This window comes from Anthonomus grandis, chromosome 4, assembly GCF_022605725.1.
Source record: "Anthonomus grandis grandis chromosome 4, icAntGran1.3, whole genome shotgun sequence".
Lineage (NCBI taxonomy): Eukaryota > Metazoa > Arthropoda > Insecta > Coleoptera > Curculionidae > Anthonomus > Anthonomus grandis.
In genome coordinates this window covers 6,445,128-6,452,887 of record NC_065549.1, presented here as the reverse complement: position 1 = coordinate 6,452,887, position 7,760 = coordinate 6,445,128, and the positions used below count along the sequence as shown (strand labels likewise).

The following is a 7,760-nucleotide window of genomic DNA, read 5'->3' as shown; positions in this document are numbered from 1 at the left end:
TTCCCCGACGACTGTCATTGTCCCATTAATTTTACAAATAAAAAAAATAATTTTCCTTTCCGTTCAATTAAAGCGAATTCTCAGTTCTATTTTGAATCGGGACGATTATTCACGGTTTTATTGATAGACGAATAATAATAAAGAGGTAACTAAAGTTCTTGAGGATTATGAGAGGGGAGCAGTGTCTCTGATTAATACATCTTTTATTCAAATTTGGTTGGCCCTACCTATGGACTTTGTCATCTCCGCCTTTATGGTCTATTTTCTGGGAGTAGAATGGTGAATTTAGACTTTCAAAGGCAATAATGTAAGTAACACTGTTTGCTTCTTAGTTTTATTTAAAATAATCGGTATTTTCCTTTCTTAATTAATGATGAAATTAGCTCTATAGTACAAAGACTCTCAGAGTAAATATAGAAAATTTACATTGCTTTAATTAACATAATTTTTACCTACACATCACAAGAAGTTATTTACTTACTATATTAAGAATAATACTCTCTATTGTGTGTAGCAATGGAAAATTCATTAGAACAAACTTTGGGGTACATTAGAGACAAATATAACCCAAGAATGTTCTTCAAGAAAAGATTGTTCTATTAAATGTGACAATACAAATAAATATTCATTTTGGTAAATGTTCCATCAAACTCTCTCTTTCCACCATGCATCAAAAAAGCAATTTTAATTCAATGGCACCTAATGTACTACATCACTTGTTCAACAGTGATTTATCTGTAAGTTATTCATTATTAAATTTCTCATCTGATTATCATACTTATTATTTACAGTAGCACCATCTTATTGTCCAATTTTTTCTAATACCCATTGAATTAATAAAAAGTTTATCAAAAATGCTATCTTGTTGATACATCACTTTGCGGAAATGATTAGACACCTGCCTATAAATAGAGAAATTGTCACCTCATATATAATCATATAATTTTCATATCTCTGTTTGTGGAATTAATCCTGAAATTATTAATGACAAATCAATAAATATGGGTAGGGAAACGGTAGGAGTTCTAAAGGTGCATTAAGTTAAACAAAAAATATTTTTTTTTTATGTTAGATATAAAAAATTAAGTACACACTAATGTTCTGTTATTAATTATCAATTAAAAGTAACAGGGGACCCTGATGTAAACATAGTGGAATATGGTTTTTGTAGAACATAACATTTTTAATTAGTAGCTGTTAAAGCTAACCATTGTTTAGGCACGCTAATTACTCCAAAGTGGATATAATTTTTTTCTAAGAATTTTACTATTTACATAATCTTTTTTATGTAAATTGCAAAATTATGAGTGCATTTTTATGGTATATGTGTTTTATGCTTAAAGTCGGTGTGTTCAAGAAATAATTAAGATTTACTGTAAGTACATAATAAAATTCCTGGCTAAATATGTCCTATTGAAAGTTTTTTCACAATCCATCAGTCCATGGTTGAAAGCTTTTAATTATTCTGGTTCAGTTCTATTTTTAAAAGAAGTCAATATGAGTGTGTCCCCTTTGCATATCTCATTGAATATTGCATTTTATATGTGCAGTAAAATAACACTTATCAGTAAAAGGAGGTTTTAATTTGAATATTTTAGTACTCAAATCAATTCTAAAGGCACCAATTTCCTACAGTTTATAGTATATTATTATGTATACCAGAATGTATGGATTTAGATAAAAAAAAGGTTTCATTCATGAGTCAGTGATGGAGCCAAAATATATTTTCTTTATTAAAGTAAACATTGTTAGGAAATTAGTTTTTTCTGAGAAAAGAAAATTTGATGTTTTTGCTATTTTTAGCTCTCTGATGATTTTTTAAATTCTATTCTGGTAATGTCCTTTATTATGCATTAATAAGATAAGGTACAAACCATCACATAAAAGGTAAACATTTTGCATAGTGTTTTTCCATGTTACCTAAGAGGCAACAAGCATACAAAACAAAAAATACAAATACACAAAAATAAAACTACAGTGAGGGCAGCATCATGTGTTATAGAATTCCTGATTAAAGGTTTTTTTCAAGAATTAATAAATAATTGGTGTCAAGGAAAACAAGTGCCCTATATGTGAAAGATTGTTCAAATTCAACACATGTGATCAAACTTTTGAACTCCTATACCAATACCTCCGTAAACTCTGCGGTAAGGAAATTGTAGTAGAAAACATCACATTAGTCAAGCTGAGATGAAATGAGAAATTCAGCGAATAAATATTTAATGTGTTTTTGGTTACAGATACACAGAGGCAGCTTAATTTGTTCAATTATTAGTGTTAACAAGCCAAACACTCATACACAAGTCAAGAAATGCAAGCACATCTACCTAAAAAATACAATAAATTGATTAGGTCGGCAAAATTGGACCAGAGAGGAGTACCTAATGAGTATAAGGAATTTTCAATTAAGTACTCCTTAATCTTGCCTTTAAATGCAGATTTTTGATAGAGAAAGGCAGCACATTGGAAAATATAACACTTGGGATTTAAATGACCACAAAAAATAATCCCCCAATTTCTAGCTTGATGGAATAATTTCTTCAATTATGTGAAGGCAGAAAAAATTAATTTTGGCTTGTAAATGGGCTCAGATCCACTCATTAAGTGAACACTATTCCTTGTACTAAGCAACAAATAAACCATGTCCAGTTGACCAATCTAAAATAGTTGCCAGTTCTCTGTTCACAACTAAAGCTGTATGGCAAGTGATTAAGTGGTAGGTTCATCAAAATTAAGAGATTCAGATAAATTTTTATGCCCATGATTTACCATCTAGTAATTTTAGGCATAATAAATTATTCACACTACCATTTCATAGCACTAATTATGCATCCCACTTCCCTATCGAAGGGACACTTAAATTTATTAATTCTAATGAAGTTGAAATATTGGGCATCGTAGTGATTTGATATATTTTTATTTATCGTTAATTTTATTCAAATATTGGACTAATATGGATTGTTATTTGTTATTGTTTTAATAGTTTATATTACTTGTTGGAATGTAGCAACATATATCATATTGACTGTATTATTTTTGTTATGGAGTGTTAAATTGGGTGTTAGGCTAAAATATTATTTTGTATTTGAATTTCTTTGTCTTGTAATTGAGTTGATCCCATAAATAAAGAATGATTGTGTTGAAATATCCCATTGTCGAGGAGTGACCCAGTTCTGTCTAGTTTGGGTATGCCAGAGGATGTGTTTGCTTTCATTCATAGAGATAAGACATTGTTGTTAGGTTATAAAATAAGACTAGTCATGATATTTATGATTTGACTGTCAGATTGGTTCCTTCAGACTGTCAAGGATCTTCTCATTGTACCCCTTATTAAATGAATCAATTGATGCTGAGGGAGAGCAGATTTCAGAGTACACAAAGGGTAGAAATAGGTCATGGTCATTTTGGACTTAATTGAGTCTTTGAACTCTTCAACAACTTACAGTGTCTTATTCTGCATCAAACTTTTGGATTCCTACATGACCAATAGGGATCAGATACTGAGTGTGAGTGAAACATCATCAGCACAAAGCAAGATAAGTATAGGAGTTCCCCAGGGGGATCTATTTTGGGACCTATACTCTTTTTTTATTTATATTAATGATTTAATATAAATTCACCCTTGACAAGAACTGTTAGACGATTCTTCTCCTACTGGACCTGCACCTGTTAAAACAGGCAAATTTCTCAAGTGTGTAAAGAAAGATTAAACTTTTTGGTAATTCCAGTGTTAGAAACTATTTTGAAGTTGCTTGCAGGTATTTTAGGTTCAAGCTACTCTACTAGTGGCTTTCTTTTGAGTAACTTTTCTAGATATCTGGCTAATAATTCTTTCAGGTTATGTGTTAGTCATAATGAAAATGATGAGAAAATTATGAATTTTATTGCTTTATATTCCCAGGCATAAAATACTAGCATGAGAGTTATATGCCACATCAAATAAAATCTAGGTTATTTATATTCAACTAAGAAGCAACTTTTAAACAAATTACTTTAAAGTTGGTTCATGTTTGTGATGACCCATTTTGAGTTTACTGGTATTGATAGAGTCTGCATTGACACTTCTTTTTTAGAACTGGTGGGGATGAATGCAATGGTAACTTAGTTGAGGGGTCAGCGGATAATGGATTGATAATATAAATCAATCTCTTTAATTGAATTTTCAGTCCATTCAAAATAAGGCTAATGAGCTTGATCTGTAATTGGAAAGTATAAATTATCCCTATATTATATTTATTACTAAGCATTGGCTTAAACCATATGATTTTATGCAGAAAATATTTCCAGGTTTCTTCTGAGTTTCAAAATATAACAATTTGTGTGTTGGAATTTGAAATTTGTATATTTCCTTACTCAGGTAACTTGAAGTTATTTTTGCTTTGTTCCTATCGGTCTCCAAAAGCTTATGCTAATGTATTTCTATTAAAACTTCTAAATACACTAATAGATATACAGCTTCTATTATTTTTGCTAGGGATTTTAATATTGATTTTGATGATATTGGTCTAATTACTTGTATAAATCTGAATAGTTTATTACAGAGTTTTGGTCTAACAATACCTGTTGACACTCCAAAGAGAATAAGTGATGATCATTCTAGCACCACTTTGGATTATTTTTGTACTAATCTATATCCTGAAAAATTATTTGTATTGTGGAAGATGCTTGGAAGTTAGGTTGAAATTTGATTTTCATCTAAGTTCTGATAAACCTAGGGGATACAGAGGTCTATTGATGACTGAGCAAAATTTTTATAAAATTATGAGTTTGACTTGTCAATATTAGACCAAAAACCAAAGGATTGAAAATATTCTTCCAAAAACTTTAGATGCTTACATTACATTAAAAGTCTTTCTGAGTAACAATTCATTTATGGCTAATTTTAATAGAAATCGTTCCATCTATCGCAAAACAATTCAAGCAGTTAAGCAAATATTTTATAAAAACCGCATAAATTCTGCTTCAAATAGGCAAAGAGAAATTCAGAAGGTTTTCAATGATTTCACTGTTCAATGCCTTCTACTGTTCAATAAGTGAAGAATTAATATCTATTATTACAGACTACTATTGACCCAATTGTGGATTTTGAGGAGCTCAAACAGGTAATTCAGTCATAAATAATAAAAGATCTTCTGGTTGTCATGGATGACATAACATGAAAATTGGAATGATGTTTTTGAAACAAACAATCCAGAAGAAGCCTATACACTTTTCATAAATACTTTTTTAGAACTTGTAAAATAACAACAATTTCTTACAATAAAGTTAACAATAAACTTTGCCCAAAAATAAAATTAAATATATTAACTAAGATAGAAAACTAAATGAAAATACAACAATATTGATCAAGGCACGTTTAAACACGATGCTCTGGATTTGCCTTGGCATGAAATATCAACAACAACCGATAAGTCGATGAGGTAATTACAACTTTGTACTCCCAGATGATTGCTAAATAAACATGCTCCTCTAAAAACAAGAAAAATTACTTCATGGATAAGATCTAATAAATCAAATTGAGTGACAAAGCACACAAAAATTAGTATGGCAAATAAATTTACTTTAATAATAGTTTTCGTATGTAATCTAATAAGGAACACACAATTTCCAGAAGATTTAGACTGTAATAGAAAATATGTTCTTTATTACTTTTTCCAAAATATTGGAATGGAAAAATCTAATTCTCATTTATATATATTTATCTCATTTTGCAAATTACAAGAGGATGGAAGGAATGTAGCATACCTCATTATGCATACAATGTCATTGTCATTGCTGATGCAATAGTTCCATTAGTAGTGGTAAGTCTTAGTTGTTCCTCTTTTTAAGGGAGGCAACAGAGAAACACCATCCGACTACAGATCAATCTTCCCTTTTCCTTCACTTACTAAGGTAATTCAGAAGCTTATGAAATGCTGAATATGACAATTCCTCAAAAGAATGTGTTCTCTTTCTCTCCTGTATCATTCATAAAACTAAGGGATATTATTGATGGCTTAAAAAATAAGACTAGTCAAGACATCTATGGGCTAAATGTCAAATTAATTAAGTCTGTTAAAAACATTATCATAGCTCCAGTAACAAAACTAATAAACAGATGCTTCGGGGAGATGCAACACTTTTCCAGGTGTGCTCGGATCAGCCAAGGTAATACCTATTTTTAAAAAGGGTGATCCTGATAGGCCCGAGAACTACCGTCCTATCTCCTTGCTGCCCATAATCTTAAAAATCTTTGAAAAATGTATTGCTGCTCAACTTGTGAAATTTTTTGAGGGTAACAATCTTTTTACATCCAGCCAGTTTGGTTTCAGGAAGGGTAAAAGTACCACTAAGGCCATTTTAGATTTAGTTGATTACTTGTTAAATGCTTTTGATAGCTTGCAATATGGCAGTGTCTTGTTCAGCGATCTGAGCAAGGCATTTGACTGTGTTCCCCATAACATATTGCTGCAAAAACTTTCTTTTCTAAATAGGGACTCAATCCCAACAGTGTTAAACTTCTCACTTCCTATCTGGCCAATAGAGATCAGATGGTAAGTGTTGGTGGGATGTCATCAGCAAAAAGTGGGATAACCATAGGTGTTCCCCAAGGATCTGTTTTGGGGCCTATCCTCTTTTTGATCTATATAAATGAACTGAACCATCTGGTAAATTCACCATTTTTGCTGATGACACAACAGTGGCATGTGCCGAAGTTACTCTTGAGACCGTAGAGAGGAAGTTGAGAGTATTGCAGGGGGGAATCCAGGAATGGTTTAACATGAACCGATTGCATCTCAACGCAGACAAGACCAACAAAGTTATTTTTACTCTGAGACCAGCTGACATATCAAAGGATTTTTCTGTTAAGTTTCTGGGACTCTTATTGGATGCTCTACTTCACTGGAATTCCCACATTAATATTGTTGCCGGAAGGCTAAAAACATCTATATATGCCCTTCGTCGCCTAGCTGGATGTATATCGAATTAATGTAGACCCCTCCGATTTTTGGAACTATGTGCAGAACAAGAAAGGAATTTCGCGTATTCCCGGAGTAATGCTGTTTTAGGATCGTACAATAAAAGATCCACAGCAAATTGTTGATGCATTTGGAACTTTCTTTTAAAGCGTATATATTGAATCGGACCCATCTAGTATTAATGTTGGTATTGAATCGAGCCAGACTATTAACAACTCTCTATATTGCTCTTATAATTTTTTGGAAGATGAAATTGTCACCGCCTCTAATAAACTAAAAAGTAAGTTGACCTCCGGTACCCATGGAGTACCAAGTCTTGTCGTTAAAGATTGTATTCGCGCTTTATCAGGGCCTATTGCCCACATATTTAATCTTATCTTGTCTTCAACAGTATTTCCCGATAAATGGAAGACCGCAAGAATATCCCCGATATTCAAAAAGGGACCGAAGAACGACATTCAACATTACAGAGCTATATCGATCTTATGTAATTTCTCCAGACTTTTTGAAATAGTTCTTTATAATAGAATATATGCCCATGTCAAATTAGACATAGCTCCTAATCAATTTGGTTTCATCAAAAATCGCTCCTGTACAGTAAACCTGGCTTGCCTAAATGAGTATCTGTGTCAGCATTTGGATAATAGAGGTCAGGTTGATGTAATATACCTTGATTTCTGCAAAGCTTTTGACCAAATTGACCACTTTGTACTTCTTCATATGCTAACATTTTTTGGTTTTTCTACGGATTTAGTTGCTTTGATAAAATCTTACTTACGAGGTCATAAACAGTTTGTTGAA

General features: G+C 31.8%; 1 protein-coding gene across 1 annotated transcript in view; it reads left to right on the top strand.

The window, feature by feature from the left end:
- Positions 1-10: 10 nt before the first annotated feature.
- The window catches only part of LOC126735647 (transmembrane and coiled-coil domains protein 2), an 80,845-nt gene continuing 73,095 nt past the window's right edge, over positions 11-7,760 (top strand). Inside the window, exon 1 of the mRNA XM_050439711.1 lies at positions 11-307. The gene's annotated coding sequence lies outside the window, so the exon portion shown is untranslated. The remainder of the gene's footprint in view (positions 308-7,760) is intronic.